General features: G+C 54.0%; 6 non-coding genes across 6 annotated transcripts; all 6 read left to right on the top strand.

Moving 5' to 3' along the window:
* Positions 1 to 1,195: 1,195 nt before the first annotated feature.
* On the top strand, positions 1,196 to 1,268 carry trnar-acg (transfer RNA arginine (anticodon ACG)). Its single transcript has one exon. It is a non-coding gene; the product is annotated as a tRNA-Arg (tRNA).
* An 88-nt stretch (positions 1,269 to 1,356) lies between these two features.
* On the top strand, positions 1,357 to 1,429 carry trnam-cau (transfer RNA methionine (anticodon CAU)). Its single transcript has one exon. It is a non-coding gene; the product is annotated as a tRNA-Met (tRNA).
* A 2,250-nt stretch (positions 1,430 to 3,679) lies between these two features.
* On the top strand, positions 3,680 to 3,752 carry trnar-acg (transfer RNA arginine (anticodon ACG)). Its single transcript has one exon. It is a non-coding gene; the product is annotated as a tRNA-Arg (tRNA).
* Positions 3,753 to 3,840: 88 nt separating this feature from the next.
* On the top strand, positions 3,841 to 3,913 carry trnam-cau (transfer RNA methionine (anticodon CAU)). The gene has a single exon. It is a non-coding gene; the product is annotated as a tRNA-Met (tRNA).
* A 1,014-nt stretch (positions 3,914 to 4,927) lies between these two features.
* Positions 4,928 to 5,000, top strand: trnar-acg (transfer RNA arginine (anticodon ACG)). The gene has a single exon. It is a non-coding gene; the product is annotated as a tRNA-Arg (tRNA).
* Positions 5,001 to 5,088: 88 nt separating this feature from the next.
* Positions 5,089 to 5,161, top strand: trnam-cau (transfer RNA methionine (anticodon CAU)). The gene has a single exon. It is a non-coding gene; the product is annotated as a tRNA-Met (tRNA).
* Positions 5,162 to 7,500: the final 2,339 nt, after the last annotated feature.

Genomic DNA, 7,500 nt, shown 5'->3' with positions numbered 1-7,500 from the left:
GAAGATTGTAGGCTCGACTCCTACCTGGCTTAATCTTTTTTACGCACTTTGCATTATGGCTCTAGATATCTCGCAAGCGCACCTACTTGGTCATGCTGCCCAGCAGTTTGCACGGCCCGTGACTTCTTAGCGCAGTAGGCAGCGCGTCAGTCTCATAATCTAAAGATCCTGAGTTCAATCCTCAGAGAAGGCATTGATACTTGCAAAGCTTTTTTATCCCTCATCTCAGCTTTCCATTTTTGCTGCACAAGACTTGCTGCTACGGCACACCAAAGGATTTGATGTCCCTTGGCCCCTCTGTCCCTCAGCGTGTGGAGACCCTTCGGAAGTACACAGGTTCACCGACAGCTGACACCACTGTTGCGTTTGAGCCATTGCCCCGAGCCAAAAGAGGAGTGGAGAATGCAGGCATCGATCCCGCTACCTCTCACATGCAAAGCGAGCGCTCTACCATTTGAGCTAATTCCCCCGCTGCGTCTTACAATTGCACCAAGTTTGCTTCTCAGTAGCTCCTTAGCACTCGCCTCTGAGTTGCTGCGCCACCAGCAGGGATCTCCTGCTTTGGGTTAGCCCGCTCCCTGATCTCTTTCAACGCTTTGCTCCAATCGGCGTTACCGAGCAACGGCAGGGCGGGAAGTCAGAGAAATGGGGAAAGAAGCCGAGAAAGAGCCCGAGCCGACGGAAGGGAAGCGAGGTGACCGGAAAGTAGCAGCCGCCACGAGCGTGAGGGAGCAGCCGAGAGCCCTGTCTGACTGATAGATGAATTCTTTTGCCTGAGGTTTTGCCTGAAAGAGAGTGGTGGGTGTTTTGGTGCATTGCTGCTCAAAGGCACTCCCTGCTGGTGTGCAGATGCAACTGCTCAAGCAATGGAGGTGTCCTGTGCCTCAGCAGCAACATGTAAACTAGCGTCAAGTTAAGAGCACTGCCTTGAGCTGAAAGCTCCTTACCGCTCACTTACTGCACAAGAACGCCCGCTCCTTCAAGCCGGAGTCGAACCAGCGACCTAACGACGACTTTGCTTTGCTTTTTTTCCACTGCAGTCCTCCGCTCTACCACCTGAAAATCGAAGGGAAGTGGCAAAGGTGTCTCGCTTTGGTGATTGTCCGCCGTGCGCCTTTTGACGCTCCCGGCCTGGTGTACCTGCTGATGCCGCAGTGTTGTGGGACTGTGAGTTGCCAGCTGCTCTGTACAGGCTGGGCCTGTGGCGCAATGGATAACGCGTCTGACTACGGATCAGAAGATTGTAGGTTCGACTCCTACCTGGCTCGAACTTTTTTACGCACTTTGCATTATGGCGCTAGATGCCTCGCAAGCGCACCTACTTGGTCATGCTGCCCAGCAGTTTGCATGGCAAGTGCCTTCTTAGCGCAGTAGGCAGCGCGTCAGTCTCATAATCTGAAGGTCCTGAGTTCGATCCTCAGAGAAGGCATTGATACTTGCAAAGCATTTTTATCCCTCATCTCAGCTTTCCATTTTTGCTGCACAAGACTATCGACAAGACTTGCTGCTACGGCACACCAAAGGATTTGATGTCCCTTGGCCCCTCTGTACCTCAGCGTGTGGAGAACCTTCGGAAGTACACGGGTTCACCGACAGCTGACACCACTGTTGTGTTTGAGCCATTGCCCCGAGCCAAAAGAGGAGTGGAGAATGCGGGCATCGATCCCGCTACCTCTCACATGCGAAGCGAGCGCTCTACCATTTGAGCTAATTCCCCAGCTACTTCTTGCAGTTGCACCAAGTTTGCTTCTCAGTAGCTCCTTAGCACTCGCCTCTGAGTTGCTGCGCCACCAGCAGGGATCTCCTGCTTCGGGTTAGCCCGCTCCCTGATCTCTTTCAACGCTTTGCTCCAATCGGCGTTACCGAGCAACGGCAGGGCGGGAAGTCAGAGAAATGGGGAAAGAAGCCGAGAAAGAGCCCGAGCCGACGGAAGGGAAGCGAGGTGACCGGAAAGTAGCAGCCGCCACGAGCGTGAGGGAGCAGCCGAGAGCCCTGTCTGACTGATAGATGAATTCTTTTGCCTGAGGTTTTGCCTGAAAGAGAGTGGTGGGTGTTTTGGTGCATTGCTGCTCAAAGGCACTCCCTGCTGGTGTGCAGATGCAACTGCTCAAGCAATGGAGGTGTCCTGTGCCTCAGCAGCAACATGTAAACTAGCGTCAAGTTAAGAGCACTGCCTTGAGCTGAAAGCTCCTTACCGCTCACTTACTGCACAAGAACGCCCGCTCCTTCAAGCCGGAGTCGAACCAGCGACCTAACGACGACTTTGCTTTGCTTTTTTTCCACTGCAGTCCTCCGCTCTACCACCTGAAAATCGAAGGGAAGTGGCAAAGGTGTCTCGCTTTGGTGATTGTCCGCCGTGCGCCTTTTGACGCTCGCGGCCTGGTGTACCTGCTGATGCCGCAGTGTTGTGGGACTGTGAGTTGCCCGCTGCTCTGGAGAGGATGTGCCAGTGGCGCAATGGATAACGCGTCTCACTACGGATCAGAAGATTGTAGGCTCGACTCCTACCTGGCTTAATCTTTTTTACGCACTTTGCATTATGGCTCTAGATATCTCGCAAGCGCACCTACTTGGTCATGCTGCCCAGCAGTTTGCACGGCCCGTGACTTCTTAGCGCAGTAGGCAGCGCGTCAGTCTCATAATCTAAAGATCCTGAGTTCAATCCTCAGAGAAGGCATTGATACTTGCAAAGCTTTTTTATCCCTCATCTCAGCTTTCCATTTTTGCTGCACAAGACTTGCTGCTACGGCACACCAAAGGATTTGATGTCCCTTGGCCCCTCTGTCCCTCAGCGTGTGGAGACCCTTCGGAAGTACACAGGTTCACCGACAGCTGACACCACTGTTGCGTTTGAGCCATTGCCCCGAGCCAAAAGAGGAGTGGAGAATGCAGGCATCGATCCCGCTACCTCTCACATGCAAAGCGAGCGCTCTACCATTTGAGCTAATTCCCCCGCTGCGTCTTACAATTGCACCAAGTTTGCTTCTCAGTAGCTCCTTAGCACTCGCCTCTGAGTTGCTGCGCCACCAGCAGGGATCTCCTGCTTTGGGTTAGCCCGCTCCCTGATCTCTTTCAACGCTTTGCTCCAATCGGCGTTACCGAGCAACGGCAGGGCGGGAAGTCAGAGAAATGGGGAAAGAAGCCGAGAAAGAGCCCGAGCCGACGGAAGGGAAGCGAGGTGACCGGAAAGTAGCAGCCGCCACGAGCGTGAGGGAGCAGCCGAGAGCCCTGTCTGACTGATAGATGAATTCTTTTGCCTGAGGTTTTGCCTGAAAGAGAGTGGTGGGTGTTTTGGTGCATTGCTGCTCAAAGGCACTCCCTGCTGGTGTGCAGATGCAACTGCTCAAGCAATGGAGGTGTCCTGTGCCTCAGCAGCAACATGTAAACTAGCGTCAAGTTAAGAGCACTGCCTTGAGCTGAAAGCTCCTTACCGCTCACTTACTGCACAAGAACGCCCGCTCCTTCAAGCCGGAGTCGAACCAGCGACCTAACGACGACTTTGCTTTGCTTTTTTTCCACTGCAGTCCTCCGCTCTACCACCTGAAAATCGAAGGGAAGTGGCAAAGGTGTCTCGCTTTGGTGATTGTCCGCCGTGCGCCTTTTGACGCTCCCGGCCTGGTGTACCTGCTGATGCCGCAGTGTTGTGGGACTGTGAGTTGCCAGCTGCTCTGTACAGGCTGGGCCTGTGGCGCAATGGATAACGCGTCTGACTACGGATCAGAAGATTGTAGGTTCGACTCCTACCTGGCTCGAACTTTTTTACGCACTTTGCATTATGGCGCTAGATGCCTCGCAAGCGCACCTACTTGGTCATGCTGCCCAGCAGTTTGCATGGCAAGTGCCTTCTTAGCGCAGTAGGCAGCGCGTCAGTCTCATAATCTGAAGGTCCTGAGTTCGATCCTCAGAGAAGGCATTGATACTTGCAAAGCATTTTTATCCCTCATCTCAGCTTTCCATTTTTGCTGCACAAGACTATCGACAAGACTTGCTGCTACGGCACACCAAAGGATTTGATGTCCCTTGGCCCCTCTGTACCTCAGCGTGTGGAGAACCTTCGGAAGTACACGGGTTCACCGACAGCTGACACCACTGTTGTGTTTGAGCCATTGCCCCGAGCCAAAAGAGGAGTGGAGAATGCGGGCATCGATCCCGCTACCTCTCACATGCGAAGCGAGCGCTCTACCATTTGAGCTAATTCCCCAGCTACTTCTTGCAGTTGCACCAAGTTTGCTTCTCAGTAGCTCCTTAGCACTCGCCTCTGAGTTGCTGCGCCACCAGCAGGGATCTCCTGCTTCGGGTTAGCCCGCTCCCTGATCTCTTTCAACGCTTTGCTCCAATCGGCGTTACCGAGCAACGGCAGGGCGGGAAGTCAGAGAAATGGGGAAAGAAGCCGAGAAAGAGCCCGAGCCGACGGAAGGGAAGCGAGGTGACCGGAAAGTAGCAGCCGCCACGAGCGTGAGGGAGCAGCCGAGAGCCCTGTCTGACTGATAGATGAATTCTTTTGCCTGAGGTTTTGCCTGAAAGAGAGTGGTGGGTGTTTTGGTGCATTGCTGCTCAAAGGCACTCCCTGCTGGTGTGCAGATGCAACTGCTCAAGCAATGGAGGTGTCCTGTGCCTCAGCAGCAACATGTAAACTAGCGTCAAGTTAAGAGCACTGCCTTGAGCTGAAAGCTCCTTACCGCTCACTTACTGCACAAGAACGCCCGCTCCTTCAAGCCGGAGTCGAACCAGCGACCTAACGACGACTTTGCTTTGCTTTTTTTCCACTGCAGTCCTCCGCTCTACCACCTGAAAATCGAAGGGAAGTGGCAAAGGTGTCTCGCTTTGGTGATTGTCCGCCGTGCGCCTTTTGACGCTCCCGGCCTGGTGTACCTGCTGATGCCGCAGTGTTGTGGGACTGTGAGTTGCCAGCTGCTCTGTACAGGCTGGGCCTGTGGCGCAATGGATAACGCGTCTGACTACGGATCAGAAGATTGTAGGTTCGACTCCTACCTGGCTCGAACTTTTTTACGCACTTTGCATTATGGCGCTAGATGCCTCGCAAGCGCACCTACTTGGTCATGCTGCCCAGCAGTTTGCATGGCAAGTGCCTTCTTAGCGCAGTAGGCAGCGCGTCAGTCTCATAATCTGAAGGTCCTGAGTTCGATCCTCAGAGAAGGCATTGATACTTGCAAAGCATTTTTATCCCTCATCTCAGCTTTCCATTTTTGCTGCACAAGACTATCGACAAGACTTGCTGCTACGGCACACCAAAGGATTTGATGTCCCTTGGCCCCTCTGTACCTCAGCGTGTGGAGAACCTTCGGAAGTACACGGGTTCACCGACAGCTGACACCACTGTTGTGTTTGAGCCATTGCCCCGAGCCAAAAGAGGAGTGGAGAATGCGGGCATCGATCCCGCTACCTCTCACATGCGAAGCGAGCGCTCTACCATTTGAGCTAATTCCCCAGCTACTTCTTGCAGTTGCACCAAGTTTGCTTCTCAGTAGCTCCTTAGCACTCGCCTCTGAGTTGCTGCGCCACCAGCAGGGATCTCCTGCTTCGGGTTAGCCCGCTCCCTGATCTCTTTCAACGCTTTGCTCCAATCGGCGTTACCGAGCAACGGCAGGGCGGGAAGTCAGAGAAATGGGGAAAGAAGCCGAGAAAGAGCCCGAGCCGGCAGAAGGGAAGCGAGGTGACCGGAAAGTAGCAGCCGCCACGAACCTGAGGGAGCAGCCGAGAGCCCTGTCTGACTGATAGACGACTTCTTTTGCCTGAGGTTTTGCCTGAAAGAGAGTGCTGGGTGTTTTGGTGCGTTGCTGCTCAAAGGCACTCCCTGCTGGTGTGCAGATGCAACTGCTCAAGCAATGGAGGTGTCCTGTGCCTTAGCAGCAACATGTAAACTAGCGTCAAGTTAAGAGCACTGCCTTGAGCAAAATGCTCCTTACCGCTCACTTACTGCACAAGAACGCCCGCTCCTTCAAGCCGGAGTCGAACCAGCGACCTAACGACGACTTTGCTTTGCTTTTTTTCCACTGCAGTCCTCCGCTCTACCACCTGAAAATCGAAGGGAAGCGGCAAAGGTGTCTCGCTTTGGTGATTGTCCGCCGTGCGCCTTTTGACGCTCGCGGCCTGGTGTACCTGCTGATGCCGCAGTGTTGTGGGACTGTGAGTTGCCCGCTGCTCTGGAGAGGCTGTGCCAGTGGCGCAATGGATAACGCGTCTCACTACGGATCAGAAGATTGTAGGTTCGACTCCTACCTGGCTTAATCTTTTTTACGCACTTTGCATTATGGCTCTAGATGCCTCGCAAGCGCACCTACTTGGTCATGCTGCCCAGCAGTTTGCACGGCCAGTGCCTTCTTAGCGCAGTAGGCAGCGCGTCAGTCTCATAATCTAAAGATCCTGAGTTCAATCCTCAGAGAAGGCATTGATACTTGCAAAGCTTTTTTATCCCTCATCTCAGCTTTCCATTTTGGCTGCACAAGACTATCGACAAGTCTTGCTGCACAAGACTATCGACAAGTCTTGCTGCTAAAGCACACCAAAGGATTTGATGTCCCTTGGCCCCCCTCTGCACCTCAGCGTGTGGAGACACTTCGGAAGTACACGGGTTCACCGACAGCTGACACCACTGTTGTGTTTGAGCCATTGCCCCGAGCCAAAAGAGGAGTGGAGAATGCGGGCATCGATCCCGCTACCTCTCACATGCGAAGCGAGCGCTCTACCATTTGAGCTAATTCCCCAGCTACTTCTTGCAGTTGCACCAAGTTTGCTTCTCAGTAGCTCCTTAGCACTCGCCTCTGAGTTGCTGCGCCACCAGCAGGGATCTCCTGCTTCGGGTTAGCCCGCTCCCTGATCTCTTTCAACGCTTTGCTCCAATCGGCGTTACCGAGCAACGGCAGGGCGGGAAGTCAGAGAAATGGGGAAAGAAGCCGAGAAAGAGCCCGAGCCGCCGGAAGGGAAGCGAGGTGACCGGAAAGTAGCAGCCGCCACGAGCGTGAGGGAGCAGCCGAGAGCCCTGTCTGACTGATAGATGAATTCTTTTGCCTGAGGCTTTGCCTGAAAGAGAGTGCTGGGTGTTTTGGTGCGTTGCTGCTCAAAGGCACTCCCTGCTGGTGTGCAGATGCAACTGCTCAAGCAATGGAGGTGTCCTGTGCCTTAGCAGCAACATGTAAACTAGCGTCAAGTTAAGAGCACTGCCTTGAGCAAAATGCTCCTTACCGCTCACTTACTGCACAAGAACGCCCGCTCCTTCAAGCCGGAGTCGAACCAGCGACCTAACGACGACTTTGCTTTGCTTTTTTTCCACTGCAGTCCTCCGCTCTACCACCTGAAAATCGAAGGGAAGCGGCAAAGGTGTCTCGCTTTGGTGATTGTCCGCCGTGCGCCTTTTGACGCTCGCGGCCTGGTGTACCTGCTGATGCCGCAGTGTTGTGGGACTGTGAGTTGCCCGCTGCTCTGGAGAGGATGTGCCAGTGGCGCAATGGATAACGCGTCTCACTACGGATCAGAAGATTG

Source organism: Somniosus microcephalus, unplaced genomic scaffold (genome assembly GCF_052327205.1).
Source record: "Somniosus microcephalus isolate GS21.2 unplaced genomic scaffold, FLI_Smic_1.0 scaffold134, whole genome shotgun sequence".
In the NCBI taxonomy this organism is placed as follows: Eukaryota; Metazoa; Chordata; class Chondrichthyes; order Squaliformes; family Somniosidae; genus Somniosus; species Somniosus microcephalus.
The sequence above is the reverse complement of the archived record's forward strand: the minus strand, read 5'-3'. Positions and strand labels throughout refer to the sequence as shown.